The 19,034-nt window shown below is 51.5% G+C and overlaps 1 long non-coding RNA gene across 3 annotated transcripts; it reads right to left on the bottom strand.

Annotated features, from left to right (window-relative positions):
* Nucleotides 1-4,526: 4,526 nt before the first annotated feature.
* Nucleotides 4,527-15,954, bottom strand: LOC103664481. Of its 3 annotated transcripts, none has more exons than XR_569039.1 (4): nt 15,469-15,954; nt 15,107-15,237; nt 9,034-9,282; nt 4,527-4,989 (listed from the first exon to the last, which is right to left on the bottom strand). It is a non-coding gene; the product is annotated as an uncharacterized LOC103664481 (long non-coding RNA). The 3 variants fall into 3 exon arrangements; XR_569038.1 differs by having other exon boundaries at nt 15,398-15,953; XR_569037.1 differs by having other exon boundaries at nt 15,431-15,951.
* Nucleotides 15,955-19,034: the final 3,080 nt, after the last annotated feature.

The raw sequence follows: 19,034 nt of genomic DNA, 5'->3' as shown, positions 1-19,034 counted from the left end.
TGTTTCGGTCCTCTGTGCGCTCACAGGGTGGTGTCATTTTTGCATAAGGCCTGTCCTGCTGCCTCGTACATAGAAAGCGCCCAGCACATTGTGTATTACATTGAATCAGTTGAGTGAATGTACACTACAGACCATGACCATGGGTTTCAAACTGTGAGATGGACAGTGGATCCTGGCCATCAGATCAAGAAAGGCTTCTTGGAGCATGTGAAGCTTAGAAACAGGGGAGGACTGAATAGGGAGATGAGAATCTCAGTGTTCTGGATTAGGGGGCAGCATGAGCAAAGGCCCTGAGGTGGAACTGGGGGAATGGATGCAGTGCAGGATGGAACTGCCTTGCTGGTGCTGGGAGAAGAGTGAGGAGCTGGAGCAGCTAGGATGGTGGAAGCTCCAGGAGCCTAGCTGTGAAGTGCTTGGATTTGGCTTGGCTGGTGCAGGCAGGCCACTGGGCGGTCGGGTCCAGGACACCTGTCCTTGGGCTAGTCACCAAATCAAGCCTGTTTTGGTTCTAGACCCTCCTGCCTTGCCCAGAGGCTTAAGGCCTAGAGGGGCTGCTGTCAGTATAGGCACCTGCCGGGTCTGAAGGGTGTCAGTGCTGGCAGTCGGCATGGATCTCCAATTGAGGTTCAAGGCCTCCTGTTCTCCCTCATCTGTAAGGAGTGGGGAATAGAGGTTAGGGGGCTGTTCTGAGAGGTTTGGAGGGACCATGGTAGACTGACATACTCTCTTCCGTTGGATAACTCCTGGGAAATGGGAGTGACTACAACAGCCCTCCTCCTTGAGGTGTGTGGGGCAAGGAGCCAGGACACCAGGACCAGGGGCCCTTGACCGGGTGAGTGCTAAATAGGCCTGTGCAAATGGCAGAGCTCTGGGACCAGGAATGAGCTGGAGGATCCATGTGTGCTTGTGAACAGGCAGCTCCCGGACCCTGGCTGTGGACATGCTAATTCAGTGGTTTGTTGTAAGGACCTCAGTGCTTCTGGACTGTTCTGGGAAGAAAATGTCAGATTGACTTGGTAGGATCTCCTGAGACGGGGAACTGAAGCTAGCGTGCACCTGTTTTGTGCCAGGAATGCATATATTATCTTGTTTAACCCTTTTCGAGCCTTGTGAGTTAGGTATTATTTGCCCCATTTTAAAAGAGCCGAAATGGGGCTCAGAGAGAGTAAAGTGACTTGCCTAAAGTCACACAGCTAGTAAGTGGCAGTGACCCAGGCCTGCCTGTTCCAAGGCCTCCTTCTATCGTTACAATAATGGTTTTGATAACAATGATCACACACACACACACACACACACACACACACACACACACACACAGTGGTCTTCTAATAACAGTTTGGGGAGATATAATTCACACACCATACGATTCACCCATTTAAAGTCTACGGTTCTTCCATGACAATTAATATTTGTATAGTATTGCTTTTCCAAAAGTGCTTCTCCATCTAGATATTGTTTTAGTAACAGTTCTGACACTTACCTAGTACTTTAAAATGCACAGAATGCTTTTGCTCAATTCTCTCTCCTAGTCTGTTTTTTAATCCTATGATACCCTGTGAGCAAGTAAGGCAGTTTTAAAAAAATCATCACTCTCATTTTACAAGTAAGGAATTGGAGGCACAGGGACGTTGTGGCTGGTGTAGGAAGCAGCTGACTAGTGAGAGGAGGGAACAGAAGCAGCTGGAGTCCACAGACCCCAGGTCGGCTCGCGGCTGTCATGCGATGACAGGCGGGGCCAGGCCGCAGTTCTTGCTCCTGCTGGAGGCCTGGTGCAGTCTGGAGTTCTCAAGTAGGGCGTGTGTGCATGCTCGGGCTGGTGGGCAAGAGCGCCTCCAGCCTGGGCCCTGGAAGGCACGGAGGGCAGGATTTTGGCTCTGGGTGAAGGGAAAGCAACTTGCCTACTGTTGTCTCATTAAGGTTACCTTTGGCAACAAGTAACAGGAAACCCACCAACAATGGCTTGAGCTACAGAGAATTTAATTATCTCGTGGACAAAGAGTCTGGAGAAGGCAGTTCCAAGTTTGGCTCAGTAGCCCCACCATGGCCTCGAAGATCAAGGGCCTCTCTTTCTTTACACTCCACCATCTTTAGCATGTTGGCATGTGGGCCTTCCATGTGACCTCTAGGTCACTAGATGGCTGCTGCTGCTCCGGGCTGCACATCCTCCCAGAGCAGGATGCCAAAGGGGGCATTGCCCGCTGTGCTCATTTTTTGGTCAGCAACCTCAGAAAATCTTGGCAGACTTCTTACGTCTCATTGACCAGAGTTGGGTCACATGACTGTTGCTGGACTCTCACTGGCAAAGAGGAACAGGATGGCCAAGATTGGCTTAGACATAGCAGAATTTATCTGCTGGGCCTGGGAGAGGGAGTGGCTTTACTTGGCAAGATGTCTGAACAATGGCCATTTTTGTTATCCAGGAGGAAGGGGCGGGCAGGTGGGGGTGACATAGAGGAATGTTTGCTGGGTAGGAGGCCAGCGTGTCTCCCTCAGTTGTGTGGGGCTGGGTCTAGCCTGGCTTGGTGGGGGTCCTGGTTAGGGCAGGGGAGGGGCTGCCACAGCAGGTGTGTACCTGTGATACAGTGGGCCCCCCGATGAGTGAGGGCCTGGGTAGCCCCTAACTCAGCTGCCAGCAGGATAGCACAGGTGGGGGCCCGTGCGGTGGCCTTTGCCTTGCAGTGGATTCAATAAATCTATATATACATACATATTTTGACATGGGGCCACAGCCCCTTTAATGGGAGAGACAGCAGGTCTGGAACTTGGCATTTCAGACTCTGTTCATCCTTCTTTGGGCTTTGCCACTTGCTTTCCTGATCACTCTATAGCTTTGTCTCAATGTCAGGGGCAAAGCTTGGGTGGAGGCAGCCAAGGTGAAAGAGATACAGTTGGTGGAGAGCACCCAGCGGGGACCGATGCATCCCAGGGGGGTGTCATAAGGCTGCCCAGGCTGCTCACTGCACAACCTAAGGGGCTGCTACTGGCAGAGGTCATAGCATTTAAGGGCCCCCTGGAGCTGTGCGGGCACCATCTGTAACACCTGATGAAGCCATCCATGCCATCTGCAGCGTGCGGACACAGGCGAGGATTCGGGATGGTTGGAGACACTTGGTGGATTGTAATCTCCATCTCTCCTCTTTGTTCCATCCATCCTCTTGCCCTTCCCTGCCTCTCAGCCACCTTTCCCTGCACCTCTGTCTTCCTGCTGTTCTCTTCCACTCCCTGGAGCCACTACTCCCTTCTCTGGTCACCTTTGCCCACAAGGGAAGGCTCTGCTGTTGGAACCCGGAGTCCAGGCCTACTGGTGTGAAGATAGGGACCATTTCCAGTCCTTCCTGGATTTTCTCCATCTGTCTGTGTGCTAACACCTCTGCGCAGCCTCCCTCTCACCTTCTGTTCCTCTCAGTCTCCATGCCGGGGGTCCAGCTCTGTTCGAACACCAGTGAGTCCGGGGATGGGTGGTGCTCGGGCCCCGTGCTGCCGAGGTGGCCTGAGGTCCTTCCCCTTGCCTGCTAGACTGCTCTCTTCATCTCAGGTCAAGGGCTGTCCTCTCGATTTCTCCAGCTGGCCCACCAATGGGCCCCACTATTCTTGGGCAAATGGGGGGATGCAGGTGGAGGAGCTTGGTGAAGGATCTGCACAAATTCCTCTCTAGGGCTTGATGAGGCTTCTGTGCTTACGGCCGCAGACCCGTCATGTCATCTTTATAGAGGAGGAATGACGCCCTGCTGCCACATGGCCCCTGGACCACCTTGGCTCTTTTGTTGTCTACAAGACCCCTCGGAAAATGTGGTGAGGGATCTGTGTCAGATAACAGCACCGGTGGCACTGCCGTCAGCGCCAGCCAGCCCTGGGGACCCGAGTGGAGCCTGGCGGGAGCTCCCCGGGCGCGCGCCCCTTTGATCGGATGCCGGCGTTTGCGCATCAGTCTGTTTGAACCGCCGTCTGGTGTTAGCTTTTCCTGTTTCTTTGACTTTTAATGTCCACTTTTGTATTGCTGATCAACAGAGGGCAGATATTTGGGCCGTGTTGCAAAGAAGGTGCCCAGGAGACAAGGAAGGAGAAAGATGGGAATGATCAACGAGTGATAAAGCAACGTCAAAGGAACAATAAAACTCTTAAGTGGTAAGCGGCCTCTTGAATTTGGATTTTGAAATACTTTGCTGGAGACCTCTTTTCACCCATGAGCCTGATGATGATGATGATGATGATGATGATGATAAACAATGACAACAACGTCAGTAACAGCAGGGACCATCACCGAGTGATTTTTATGTGCTGGCCGCTGAGCTCATGTAATTGAACACAGCAGCTTTTCTTTTTTTAAAGATTTTATTTATTTATTTGACAGAGAGAGAGACAGCCAGCGAGAGAGGGAACACAAGCAGGGGGAGTGGGAGAGGAAGAAGCAGGCTCCCAGGGGAGGAGCCCGATGTGGGGCTCGATCCCAGAACGCCGGGATCACGCCCTGAGCTGAAGGCAGATGCTTAACGAATGGCCACCCAGGCGCCCCCACGGCAGCTATTGTGATCACCATTTTATAGATGGCAAAACTGAGGCCCAGAAAGGGAAAATGACTCGCTCAAAGTCACACAGCTAATCGAGACTTGGAGGCAGTATTTGAACTCAGGCAAGACGGCTCTAAGACGCAGGTCCTGAACTCAGCCGCATAGCCGTCTCCCCGCGAGCTGTACTGAGGAATTCTGAATCACAGAAGGCCAGAGATGCCAGAGGTCTGCTGCCAGGGGTGGACCTGAGGAGGAAGAGTAGAAGTCTTTGCCCCCCGGGCTCCCGGGTGGGCTGTTCTTGCTCTGGGGGGACCCTGTGGTTGGTGGGTGGAGCGGTGGGGGAGCCCCGAAGCTTCTCTCTGCTCACGGCTCTCGCTGCCATCTCTGCCGGATCCTAGCCCCCCAAGGCCCCGCCACTGCTCGGAGGGCACCGGTGGTCACTCCAACTTTCCAAACTAGGAGATGAGACCCGCCCAAAGCCCTGCAAGCCAGAAACGACAGGAAGCTGGAGTCATCTGTCACGGCTGGTCTGCAGACCCTCTGTGCGAGCACACCTCCCTGCTCTGCGGCTCTGCTTGTGTTCGGGCCGGGCTGGAGGGGGTTCTCGGTGAAAAGAATCGCTTGAAGAGGCAAGACAAGGCAAGGAAGGGCCTCCCAGAATTGGTGGCCTGCTCTTTCTTCCTTGTGACTGCCCCTCACTGGATTCCCACCCACATCTGGGCCATGATTACTGTCATCGTGTGGCCCTTTCCAGGAACAGTGGGTAGAGTTATCCTGATGTTTTTCTGAATTCAAAGAATCTCTCCAATCTCCTAGAACTCAGGGTTGGCCTTGACTTGGCCTGTGAGCTCCCCGGCTGTGTTTCCCTGGCCTTTACTGAGGATCAGATTCTGAAGGTCGCTTCTCTATCTCTTCCCTCTGCTTCCCTTTCCTGTTCCCACCTTCTTCACCTGGCAGCCCCCATCCGTTCCCGTCTTGATGCTTCCACACCAGGGATGTGTGCTCGGGGGCTCTGCATTTGGCTTCCCCGGTGGTCCTTTTCCTGGCCCTGTGGTTCTTGATAGCTCAAGATGCCTCGGGTGGAAACTCGTGCTCCAGCCCCAGCCCCTGCCCCTAGGAATCCCACCCCAGCCTCAGCCCCTCGGGGGCACCTGGCAGGCCCCATCCCTGCCTCCCAGCCTCAGCTGCAAGATGGGGCACATTGAAGTGAATGGAGGGATGGGTGTCATGAGGCCCTATAGCCCGGCCCCTTTCCATCTCTCTACTGCAGCCCTTCCCGGGGCACTGCGTAGTGCTGAGGGGTAGCTAGCCTCTGGCAGCCTTAAGGTAGAAACAGGGTAAAGGGAAACTAAAGGAAGAAACAAATGGGAGATAGAAAAAGGAATAGCAGCACTAATGCAGCGTGCTCCGTGCTAGCTACTGTACAAAGGTCATCTCGCTCTGTCTCCATAGCAGCCCCTGCAGCGGGCACTGTCAACCCCATTCACAGGTGAGGAAACAGAGGTTCACAGTGGGACATTCACAGCGGGACACTGACTCCTTCAAGGCCCCACAGCTGGGCAATGGCAAAGCTGGCAATCCTGGCTCTATCTTTATCCCAATGAATCCCTTTTAAATCTCCAGTCCAACCCTTTCTCTCAGAGTTCCGGACTCATATCAGACACTTCCTATGTGGTTCTGTTCTGAGCAGTGTATTTCTTCTCCCTGGCCACAGTGACTGTGGAAAAAACAAAAAAACAAAAAAACAAAAAATGGGCCAGTGAGAACCCTTGGGAAGGAGAAACTCTTTTTTCCTCTGTGAATGCCAGTAGGAAGGAGGCTGTAAGCCTGCAGCATCCAAGGGATGCCACCTGGAACCTAGAATGAAGCTGGCACGGAGAGAATCGGGCCTGAGAGATGGAGAGGAGGTGGCTGAGTCCTCATGGCACCGTCTGAGCCTGGATCCAGCTATGCCTGAAGCTGGAACCCTGACCTTTTTAGCCAGTATATTCCGTTTGCTGGCTTAAACCAGTTTGATTTGGGCTGCTGCCACTGGCAACCAAAATTGTCTAATACAATTGCCAGAACTTGCCCTAATTCCCATTTTAGTGATTTTGTTAGGTCTGTCCTTTTGAAGCACCTTGTATACAAAGGCCTTATAGTTAGTCTTGCTCCAAAGTGGGGTCTGGCCTTGCTAAGTAGTTGTATGCTCCCAAGCCTGGCGCATAAAACGTGCTTTATCCAGACTTTTTTTCTTTTAATTTTCTCTCTTTCTAATTATTGTTATTTTTCTAAGGAATAACTTTTGAGTTCTAGACTACCAGCCAGGAACCACCTCCCTCTTGCCTGTTCTGACCTAGCCATATATTTAGTTCTTTTCATCCTTCTCCTTAAACTTTGTAGCCTCTCCATCTCCCTGTTGTTGCTGTCTTTATAAATATATGTAATGCTCTGAGCGGCAGGTCGTGAATCCTCAGAGGTGTTCCCAGACACAATGTAGGAGCCTAGGCCCTAGAGTTTTGGGGCACTGTGGGCTGCCCTGCTCTGGCCCTTCTGCCAGCCTCTGGTCTCCTCTTAGAAATGCTTAGGGAGCCATAAGCCTACAGCTGGTGGCTGCGTCCTCCAGATTTCTGCTTTATCCAGTGCCCCGCGTAGACCCAGAACTGAAGATGCAAGCTGGGCCAGACTGTGGTTCTCTCTCCTAAGGTGGGGTTGGGAGTCTAGAAAGTTCTAGAAAGTCCCACCCAGCAGAACCTGGATGGAGAACTGTATCAAAGCCTGGCTCACTTTCTTGAAATGATCTTTTTCAGCCCCATTTTACCAATGGGAAAACTGAGGCAGAAACCAAAAAATGACCTGCTCGGAGTCCTGACTGAGAGTCTGACCTTTGGACTCGGAATCCCACGCTGAGCTTTTCTGCACACGTAATTCCCCCTGCTGCTTTATTTGGTCTCTTCCCTTCAGAGCGAGGAGGGGGGGAACACAGCTGTTGGAGCTTTGGGGGAGGATGTAATGCTTATTAAGACCCCCGCTCCCCAGGCAGTGGTTCAGCGGGTGAACTCCTGACCCCTGGGCTGCTGCAGGAAGTGTGACATACTGGCTCCGGCTGGATTCTGAGGTCTGTGGGGAGAGGCAGACAAGCCGGATTGAATTCTTTCGTCCAGGAGGTTAAAAATGTGTAAGGGAATGGCAGAGCAAGAACTGCTGATGCCCTCCTCTGGGCTCCCGCAGGCATGCGCTCTGCTGGAAGGACATGTGAGCATCCGTGTGCCTGCTGCTGGGAGGGCCCTGGTGGGGTCTGGTGGCCGCAGAGGATGCAGGTGTGGGCTCCGGGCCTCCGGGGCCGCTGTTGGACACCTGCAGGCCTCCCTGCTGGTGGTGGGGAGACTCCACAGCTGGCAGTCTTGGCCAGAGCAGGTGGCGGGCCGCAAGGGGGGGAGGGGAGTGGGGCAGATCTGTCCCGGCTCTGGGAGCCCCAAGCTCTCTTCAGGAACTTCGGCTTTCACTTGGGACTCTCCTGTGGGGAGGCAGGGAGCTGGGTACCTTCCTACGACTGCCTTGTGGGAGGGGGGTCATTAGATGGAGTGTTGGACTCCAGATGCAGGAACCATTAGTGTGAAGTCCACCCAGCCTCCCATCACTCCGCTACTTGTGCCTGTAGGGTTCTGCTGAGCTTTGCTGCCTAGTGTCCATTCCCCTTTCTCTTGGCAGCGGCATCTTGACTTCCTTTAGGGAAATCTCCTACCACATGATTAGGGTGGGGTTGGCCTTCCTCCATGATTCCCGGGGTGAGCCCGTGACTCAGCCTAGCCAATCAGAGCGCCACACCTTGCTGGCTGCAGGGGTGAGTCTGTGTCCCCAGGTAAACTAAGGACACATGTCTTAGTGAGGGTACTCCAGGCGAAGCCGAAGCAGTGGCAAATCCACCCCTGTAATTTCTTTACAACCACAGTATTTTTTTTTTAATCCCCTCTCAACTACCTGCTCTCTTCCTACGGGGGTGACAAAACTGTAAGGTCTAAGTCTAGGAAGCCACCTTTGAGGGAGCCTGCCTTAGAATGAAGCCAACACAGAGGAGAGCAGAATGGAGAGAGGCAGTTTCCTGATAACCTGTCATTCGAGCACCTGGATCTAGCCGTGCCTGCGTCCCATCGCCTGAGCAATACAGTGGCCCTATTCTTTTCTCTTTCATCCCTTCTCTCCCCTCCCTCCCTCCCTCCCTCCCTCCCTGCCTTCCTTCCTTTTTATTTTCTTGTTGGGCTTAAGCTACTTTGAACTAGATCGCTGTTGCTCGAACCAAAATTACTCTACTATGTAAGTCCAAATTCTTTTTCTCCTACAGGCTGTTTCAAAACTCCCCTTCTCTAAGATCAATGGCTCCTCTTTCTGATTCACTTGTATTTTCAATACTTCCTCAGAATTTACAACTTTTCTTTGCATGGCATCATTTCGTGCTTATTTATATATTCTCATTTTCTCATACAGTTCTTTTTAAAATTCCATGACTAGATTATTTTCAAGCCACGTCAAAAACAAAGATACTTACCGGGCTCTTCTGAGTAAATGGCATTGTGCTGGGTGGTGGGGTGGAGTGAGGGTAAGTCACTTGAAAACAACAATAGAACATTTGAATTGGGTCAGAGATAAAACTCATGCATTAGGAAGGCCCATTCAAGCCGGAGGAGTCCAGAAAGGGGTGATGCAGGAGCAGGGGCTTTGTTCTGGCTGCTGTCATGGTCTCAGGGCTGGTTCGGAGGTCCCTTGCTTAGCCTCTGATGATTTGGAGAAGGGGGACCTGTAAGCAGAGGGAAGGAGGTGGGGAACCAGGCAGCCTGAATTGCCTCCCAGGCTCCCAGTCCTGTAGCCTGTGAACCTTGGAAGCTGCCTCAGCGGCAGCCCCAGATATCGATCCCATGACCTGTCAGGGAGTGTGAAAATTCTCTAAGGTCTCTCTGGCTGAGTCAGCATTATATCACCTTGCTCTGACCTGGAGCTCAGCAGGCCTGTTTCCTGATGACCAAGTCTCGACTGACTTCTCCCTGGATCTCTTGCCCCATAGGGGATTCTTCCTGGGCGTGGGGTCCTGCCTTGACCTGGGTCTCTGCAGGTGTTGAGCCCTGGCCTGGGTCCCTCCTGCGGGCTTCTACATACTCCGCCTTGCCCTCTGCTTATTTCTGTCTACCAGGTTCTCCCTAACCTGCCTGCCACTTTCCTGTCGGGCCATCTGGGCTCTGGGCTTTGGGTGGTCCGCAGGGGCCCATTGCATCCAGACAGATCTGGCCAAGATGGGTTCGGCGGGGGTGGGCAGTAAGCTCTTTCTGCGCTCTGCCAAATTGCCTCCGTCTCCCTGAGAACCATCTGCTTCTCCCCCGGACCTGGGGTTCAGGGAGAGGAAATGACTGTCCCAGAGTCACTCGTGGGGTCTGCAGTTTTACCTAGAAATGTTGGTGAAACATGTTGAGATCCTCGGACGGGAGGCAGCGGATAACTATCCTTAAAGCAGCAGAGAATGACTTTTCCTTCTGGTTTCGGAGAGATTGGAAGGGAAAGGCTTAGAATTCTATACGCTCAGGCTCGTAGCCCAGGCTTGACAAAAGCCCTTTTCAGGATTGAAATAACTCGGCAGCTCCCAGCTCGGCAGCGCGTTTCTGGTACAGCAGCATTTTCTCTTTGTCTGCAGACTGCTGCGCTGGTGTTTGCAGAGGGGTTCCTGCCGGCCGACTGTGTACTCTCGCAGCCCTGCAGAAAGCAGCTTCCTAGGAAACAGGGCCTCTCATCCCACCGGGCCCCCCTGTTGTTTATCTTGTCTTCAGATGAGTCACTGCTTCTTGTGACTTATTGACAGGCCTGATGTGGCCCTGCAGAGAATCCAAAAGCTGCGGGTGGCCGCCAGGCCCCTTGGAGGAGCGCCTGTCTCGTGGAGGAGAGAAACCGGGACTCGGTCTCGGGGATTCCTGAGGTCAAGTCTCGGCAACTGCTGTGGTGACCTGGGGAAGTTGCTTAACTTCTGGGCGTCTCTTTCTTTATCTGTAAAGGAGGAATAACAATTTCCATCTTTCCAGGGCACCGTGCAACTCTCTCTTTTTCGAACACCAGTCTAAATGTGGAAGTTGAGGAAAGATTTCGGAGCTTGGGGCTCCCGGCAAGGTTGTTGTCAAGCAGTTGCTCGGTCGGGCGGTAGGTTATTACTTCGTGCGTGCCACCCAATGCCTTCTCTCCATCAGGCCAGCTTCTCGGGGATCCTTCTGCGGGCCTGCTTCCGGGCGCCGGGCCCTGGCCGGAGGCTCGAGATGCCATGCCTGCTCTCACGAGGTGTTTTCAGCCACCTGCCCGGGTGTGTCCTCAGGACCAATGAGCCTGCCATGCTGGGCCACCAAGCAAAACCACTCTTTACGGGACTGGTGGCTGCTTGTGCTATTTCTTTCCTTTTAGATTTTAACTTTTAGCTAAGTAGTACCTATATATAGTTAAAAATTTTAAACACAAGTTCTATTGGCAGAGCCTCCTTTTTCCATCGCTGGCACGTGGCTTTCCAGAACAGAGATGATCTTTTTCCAGCGTCCCTTACAATGAGGAGTGACCATGGGACTTAGTTCTGGCCAGTGAGATTGACACAGAAGTGTTGTGTGCTCACGTCAGGGGAACATCCTGAAAAGACAACGGGGATGCACCCTTTTTCCATCCTGCTGGCAGGAATACGGATTTGATGGCTGGAGCTGGAGCAGTCGCGTTGAACTCTAAGGTGATCTTGAAACCAGAGGCCGCGTGTGTGGAATAGTAACAAGAAAAGGGGGCCAGAGTCTTTGAGAACTTTGTGGAGCTGCCCTGAGTTACTTATCTTCAGACTTTTACCTGGCACAGAAATGCATTTCTGGTTTAATGAAGGGATTTTGTTTTGCGTTTCTGTTTCCTTCTGCCAAACCCAATTCTAGCAGATCCAAATTACCTGCCCCACCCCTCCCCACCAACGACCGCTTGCTGTCCTTTAGCTCTTTCTTCCAGTATTTTCCTCCAGATGTCTGGATAACCTGCCTTGCTGCTATGTCTTTATTTGATTTTAGACATTATCTCTGACTCCCTACTATGAAATATTAGAATTTAGCTCTCTTTGCTCATCCCCTAACCCTCAGCTACCCTCCCATACACACTGCCCTCCTGCCTATCCAGCCAGTATGGCTTCTGGTTGAATCCATGGGTCGTGTATCTATCCATTATCACCACCAGGTAATTGCTGTTTATAGCTGAGCTCAGTCTATACTACAGGGAGTGTGCCACGATTACATTTTCTTTTTAAATATAACTTTTTACTTTTCATGGAATTAATGATGCCTCTTTTTGATTTGTTTAGTTTCCTTTCAAGACTTTATTGAGGAATAAATCGCATGTAGTAAAACGTAAGTACCTCAAGTGTCCGGCTTAACGACTCTCACCCACAATACATCAGACCTATGGCATCCCAGAAGGTTCCCTCGTGCCCCTGTCAGTGAGCACCTGCCTGTCCCTGCCTCCTCCCCGCAAGAGATAACCACTATTTTGAATTTCAACTCCATAGACTTGTTTTTCCTGTTTTTAACCTTCTATCACTAGACTCATCCCGCATGTATTCTTTTCTGACTGGCTTCTTACCCTTCTCATGCTTTAAAGATTCATCTGTGTGACTGTGTGTCTCAGTCATTTGTTCCTTTTTAATGCTGAGTGGAAGTCCTCGGATGGAAATACCACACTTTGTTTATCTGTGGACATTTGGCTGGTTCCAGTTCTTGGCAGTTACACATAAAGCTACTCTGAATATTCTTGTACTAGCATTTTTCTGGCTCTGTGTACTCATTTCTGTAGACATGTTCCTAGGCGTGGGGTTGCAGCCATAGGATGGATAGATATTTACCTGTAGGAGCTTTCCAGAGTGGTCATAAGGCACCGTTTGTGCCCCCAGGTGCAGCATATAAAAGGGCCGGTTGCTTCACCGCTTTCTCAGCACTTGGGATTGTCTGTCGTTCTTAATTTGTCAATTCTTCTGGGTGGACAGTGATTCTCCTTGTGGCCTTAATTTGCATTTTCCCAATGACTAATGTTGTTGGTGTCTTTTTCATGTGCTTATTAGCTATTTGGACGTCTTCTTTTGTCAAATGCCTGTTCACGCCTTTTGCTCATTTTTGGTTTGCTTCGTTTCTTGTAACTAATTTAACCATCACTAACTCACCCCTAAGTCCCCTGACAGTACCATGAAGTGGTCACCTGCAGTCCCCTCTGTCCCCTGCTCTGCTTCCCCTGGACCCTTCTTACGGTCATCCTGGGAAGTCCCTTCCCTTTCTCCTGTGCTAGATCTCTGCTTCCTGGATCTGATTATGTCTTTGTTCTCACTTTACTCCCTCATTCTGGTGGAGCACAGCCTCCAGGAACTTCCTGTGGAAGGATATTTGAGAAGGAAATTTTTGGAGACTTTGCATGTTTTATAAAATATCTGGATTGTACTCCCACTTAATTGATGATCGGACTGGGTGTAGAATTACTTCCCTCAGCATGCTGAAGCCTTGCTCCTTTGTCTTCTGGCTTCTAAAACTTCAAGAAGTTTTGAGAAGTCCGGGGCCATGCTGATTCTTGATTCTTTTTATGTAACTCCTCCCCCTGCTTCTTAGAAGCTTCTGGGATTTTTCTCCTTTATTCCTAGGAGTTTAGAAATGTCACAAAAATGCATCTTGTGGGGTAGTTTTTCATTCACTGTCTTGGGTCCTCCTTAGGCCTTTTCAGTCTGACAAGGCCTGTCCTTCAGTTCTATACTGTTTCTTTTCTCCCTACTATTTCCTCTCTTCCCTTATTCTAGAATTCCTGCTGTTTGGATGTTAAGTCTCCGAGACTGATCTCCTTTCTTATATTTTTTCTTCCATAATTCGACTCTTCCTGAGGGATTTTTCCAAATCGATCTCTCAGTTGTTTTATTGTTTTTCTTGCTTGTATTTTAATTTCCTGGCACTCTGTTTAGGTTTTCTGAATGTGCCTCTTTATATCCCCATAAGAAATGGAATAACCGTGAATGGCTTGGATGCATCCATGAGTGTAGGCAGGTGGTCTACGGGGGCCAGGCTCATCAAGTATGTTAGTGCAACAGGTAGGGTGTAAGACAATAGGGAGTGGTAAGGACTGTGGTAAACTGAAAAGAAGACTTGGGATTGGTGGATGTTTTTATTCTTGAAGAGAAGCTGGAAATCTGGATTTTTATGGCTTGTACGTGCTGGCCACTAATTTGGCTTTTAAAAAAATCAACATGTGAGTCAAACCAAATACATGTACAGGCAATATTTGACCTGTGAGCCACAATTTTGTGAACCTCTAGTGTGGGTCTTCTAGCTTGAAAATTAATCTTATATTCATTCTCTTATTCGTTTCTCACAATAACCCGTGGAGCCTCTTGCCCAAGGGCTGGGCTTGGGTAGGACCATGCTCAAGGACTGAGTATAGTGCCCTACTCAAAGCTGTTTTAAAAAGTGTGGGCCATGAAGTCGCGGCAGGAGCACGCTGCCCAGCTCTCCCTGCTGTACAGTGTGGGCAGCTCAGCCTCCACCTCCCTCTCCTTTGGGGCCCATCACAGCGTCCAGGCTAAGCCACCCTCCCCCCAGGCTGCTCTCAGCAATGACTGACACACGGGGATGGGGAACTGAGCTGGACATTCCTGCTCAACACAGCCCCCCTCTAGCGGCACGCCTCGTGCTGCGGTCCCCATACCCTGACTGTCACTTTCTCAGAGCGTCACTGCAGTCTCACCCAGCCCTCCTTCCTCCTCCCCCTTTGCAGGTGTCAGGCCTGCACTGTGGTCTGAGGCTCTGCCTGCCGGCTCCAGCTCCAGCCTTTTCCCAACAAATCTCTGGCACATTCAATTCCGTCTCTGCTTCCCCTACATGACACAGCTTCTGAGGCCACAGGCCCTGGAAACATATGTATGGAGGTTACTTCCGTCTCTGCCTGTGGGTGTCTTTGTAGAAACCCAGAGGCTGGTAGAAGACTCCCAGGACATTCATGCCCAGCAGGGAAGGGCCTTGAGAGGGCAGCTGGCCCATTTCCTCTGCAGAGCCACAGCCACTAGGAGGCCAGAGGGCCTCCCACCCCCAGTCCCCAAGTCCCCTTCCCATGCCGGTAGTTGTTTGAATGGGTCAGAGGAATGGCTTCTCTTCTTGAAGATTTTGGGATGATGTAGGGTCTCGGGGGAGGGCAGGAATTCTCTGCTGGTTTCCTATTTTCTGTCAGAATGTAGGGGATATAATCAGGGCGTTTTCTTACAAGGGGCAGGGGAGGACTTGCTCCAGGACAGTTGGGGCAGTGGGGTTTGATCCGCTGACCCCTCCCGGGGTCTTCCTCTGTATCCTGCTCCCTGCCAGACTGGCTTCTGCATCCTCCCAGGAAGACACCCGTGGATGGTTTCCCCAGTGACAGGAAGCCCTGCATAAGAGGAGGCTGGCAGAGCCTTAAAACAGTGGCAGGATTGACAGACCCTGTGAGGGGTTACAGTTCTTAGCCCATACTGAGCTGAACTCTTCCTCCCAACCTCCCCTTTTCTGGAAATATGAGTTTCCACGGAGTTCCATGCCTGGGAGGAGGCGGAACCCCCTCGTGAACCCAGCACTTACCAGATGACCCAGGGGAAGGGAGACGCAGAGCTGGGCTTCTCTTCGTTCTCCCATCTCTTTTCATTATCATGCTTGCTCTCCACTGAATATTTCAAGATGAAGCTTTTGCAATCGGGGTCATCTGACCTTGGCTGTCGGAGGGGAGGGAGTGTGTCAGCCTCTGAGGAGGGTGCCTCCTTCCACCCCCCTCCCTTGCGGGGGCCCCCGATGGTTTTGTGGATGTAAGAGAGCGAGGGAGGAGTCCTAGGGCACTCCAGCCCCTGTGAGGTGCCCTACCGAGCCCCAGGTCACCTTTGTCCCCGACTCCTCTGTCACAGAACTCACTCCATTGTCCGAATCAAAAGTGTGGAGAAGCTTCCGACCTGCTGGGTGGCTTTCAGCATCTCTCCTGCAGAGGTGGGCACCAGCCCCTGAGGACCACAGACCTGGCCGGCCCCGAAGACTCTCTTCATTTTCGTGGTGTTATTCTTGGTTTGGAAACCCTAGTGAGCTCTCAAGCTTGTTGCAGCTTCGTCCCACTTCCTCTGAGAAGGCATTTGGACCCCATCCTGCGGCTCCATTTTGTTCCTTTGTGCCTTTCATCGTTTCGCTTTTTAAAAATACATTTCTCTTCATTTCAGCTGAGTCATTTTCCTCCTCCTCCTTCTCTTCTTCTTGACACTCCCGGGAGCCGGAAAGAGCCCTGTCCCAAATCCTTGGCTCCACCAGGCCAGATCTTTTCCAAATGTCAAACTCTCAGGAGCCTTGGCACGGAGCAGAGCGGAGTGGGCCCTGGCCCTGAATCTCTTCTCTCCCTCATCTCTGTCAGCCTCTGCTTTCCTTTCTCATTAAGGAGGTGTATGAACTGGCTTTTCTGTGGGTACCTTGCCTTGAGGTTTGCAGACAGAGCCTGGCAGGAAGGCCTCTGTTCCCTAGCATGGTCCTGCCACTGCCTGGCCAAGCCTGCCGCTCGGAGCTCCCCTTGGAACTCACGGCTGGTGGGAGGTGCGGCTTCGGGGAGCTGGTCAGCAGCCACTGTCGCATCTAGAGAGGGGCCGGGCCTTGCTCAGGGTCCCCACCTGGTTGCTGGTTGGCCTCGGACCCTCATGCCTGGTTCAGGCAGGTTCCCACCCTGTGCGGCTCCCCTGCACCCCAATCCTGGCCATGAAAGTCATCGTAGCTGCCTCGTAGAACCACCAGGACAGGGGCACCTGGGTGACTCAGTTGTTAAGCGTCTGCCTTCGGCTCAGGTCATGATCTCAGGGTCCTGGGATCGGGCTCTCTGCTCAGTGGGGAGCCTGCTTCTCCCTCTCCCACTCCCACTCCCACTGCTTGTGTTCCCTCTCTAGCTGTCTCTTTCTCTGTGTCAAATAAATAAATAAAATCTTTAAAAAAAAAGAACCACCAGGACAGTGGAAAGGTTGGGTAGCTCTTCTCATCTGTACTCTGGGCTGTAGGGGGGAGCCTTCCAAAATGCGGGAGAAATAATACCCACCGTTTACAGGACAGTTCACGGCCTTCAAAGCATTTCCTATGTATTGTGACTCTTGCAGCTGGGCTATTTTATCCTCACCCACCCCTGTGAGGGAGGCAGGGGAGCTGTTAGTTTCCTTATTTTGTGGCTGAAGAAAGTTTAACTGATTTACCAAAATCTTGGTCCTGATTTATTTTTTCAGCTGTTATTATAAAAGAGAGAGAGAGATTTACCTAGTGCAAGACAAGGAAGATCCGCGTTCCTGTCTATATCTCCTGATTCCCAAATTACAGGATCCTCAGGGACGTTCGATTTTGATGCCATGTGGATGCCCCTTACAAGGGCAGAAGGTCATATTTACTTGAGAAGCGAGTTGAAATTTATCTGATTTGACAACTTGGCACTCTTTTAGACATTCACTCATTCATTCATTAATTCATTCACTCTGTGCAATGGCTGGCTGCTGGGCAAACATGAAACTGTGTACAAGTGATGTGGTCTCTTCTCTCACGGCATTCAGGTCCTGTGGTTGTTATGATACCAAGGATGAAATAAAAATCCTAGTTTGGAGTTGAAGAATGTGTGCAGCATTCTCTAAGTTCTCTTAGGGCAGCCCGTCAGTGTCTGTCACCCTGAGGGAGCCATGCTTTGAGGAGTCTTGGGGGACGAGGGGCCACATGGAAAGACAAGAGAGAGAGGCCAGAAGCCACGGAGTCACCATTCTGAAGGGGCCACCAGGGAAGGGGACCCATCAGCCCTGGTGGCCCCAGCGGATGCCATGTGGATAAGAAACCGACCACCTAACTGAGCCCTTTCTAAATTTCTGACCCACAAAATGGGGAGCAAAAGAAAGTTGATGGTTTTAATTTACTCAGTTTCAGAGAGAGCTTATCAACATAGCAGTAAACCCCTGGGGCAGAATTCTAGGGCCGGATCATCTATCCTGTGCAAAGCCATCTTTGGAAGCCTCCGTCCTTTGCTGAGTGTTATTCCGGACTCAGGAGGGCCAGCAGGCGGACGGTCCCCGTCCTCGTTAGCAGCTGGCTCCTCCTGTACGTGGGCACTCCCCTTCACTTGAAGAACCATAAAAAAATCCTGGGAACTATCTAAGGAAAAAGGGAACCAGCTGCTTTTCCTCTGCACCTTGTGAACAATGGCCCTGCCTCTGAGCATTCCTCGGGGGAGCTTTTCTTGTCCCTCCTGGTTTCAGTCCGCCTGGGCAGATGCTACACGGTGGCTGGGAGAGTGCACTCAGGGGCCACGAGGCTTGGGTTCTGTTGAGCAAGTGTTGGGGTTCATCCTGGTGGGGCCCAGTTCATGCATCAGCTTAGGTTGGCTTTGTGGGTTTTTTTTTTTTTCCCCGTTCTCTTTGGGGAGTGACTTTGTGTGTGTGTGTTCTTTTTGGGGAGTGAGAAAAGCTGAGCTGCTTATGCAAGCAGCAACGCATGACTCCTAGCCCAAGGCTTCTGTTGCTCTTTTCTTCTCTTCTCCGCCCACAAAAAATAATTTCACATGAAACCTGTTCTCTGGCCAAGGCTTGTCCCCTCCTCAGCAGGGGGCTTTCTCCTTTGTTGACTTTAGAACAAATTCAGATTTCTGTCTCCAGATTTTGGGGCGCGCAGCTCCAGCTTCCTTTGGAAACTTTGCTTAAATACCAGCATACTTGGAAGCCCTTCTGCCTTCTTCCTCCCACAGTCTAATAATTCCTGTGCTGATGGATTGGAGCGGCCCGAGGCTTGCGGGGAGCCAGCTGCCATGTTGGAATGTGGTGTGTTTCACCCACCTTTTCACACCCCAGGGGGAGATGGTGCAAGTAAGACTGAGCAGAGTGAACCCTGGGGTGGGGTGGCATGCCACCTCTAGAGCTCGCTGGCCTTGGACGAGCTCCCGGCGTGTTAAGATGCCTTTGAGCCTCAGTTTCTCCACGTGCAAAATGGGGTTCAGAAATAATGCCTGTAAAGAGCATGGGGGGGGACCCATGATAGATTCACAAGAAGCCGCAGGTGTCATGAGGAGGGTGGTGACGGTGGTAATGATTTCAGGGGAGGCTAGCTTCGCAGCAGAGCTGGCCACTGGGTGGGCTCCGCAGAGAGAGCTCTAGCCGGGTATTCACACAGGCCAGCTGCTCCCCAAAGCTTCCCTCAGCCGCACCTGAGAACCTTTAGAACAATTACCGATGGGCACAGCAAAGTGATGAGACTCCATGATTCTCCTGCTCTCCCTTATCTGAACCAAGATTTGAGCCTTTGCAGAGAGGAAAGGTGAGGGCAACAATTTGCCTTTCTGTTCTAAAGCAGAGCTCCTCGGAGGTGCTATAAACGTAAGAGTATAATTATTCTTTCTCTAAGCCTTGTGTAAAATAGGAATAATGCTGATTGGTTTAAATTAAGAATAAATCAAATGTGGAGATTCTAAGGCTGAAGTGGGGGAAAGCAGATGGGGTTAGAGTCAGAGATCTGGGTTTGCCTGCAAACC

The sequence above is a fragment of the Ursus maritimus genome, unplaced genomic scaffold (assembly GCF_017311325.1).
Source record: "Ursus maritimus isolate PB19 unplaced genomic scaffold, ASM1731132v1 scaffold_15, whole genome shotgun sequence".
In the NCBI taxonomy this organism is placed as follows: domain Eukaryota; kingdom Metazoa; phylum Chordata; class Mammalia; order Carnivora; family Ursidae; genus Ursus; species Ursus maritimus.
Note: the sequence above shows the minus strand (reverse complement) of the source record. Positions and strands in the feature narration are given on the sequence as shown.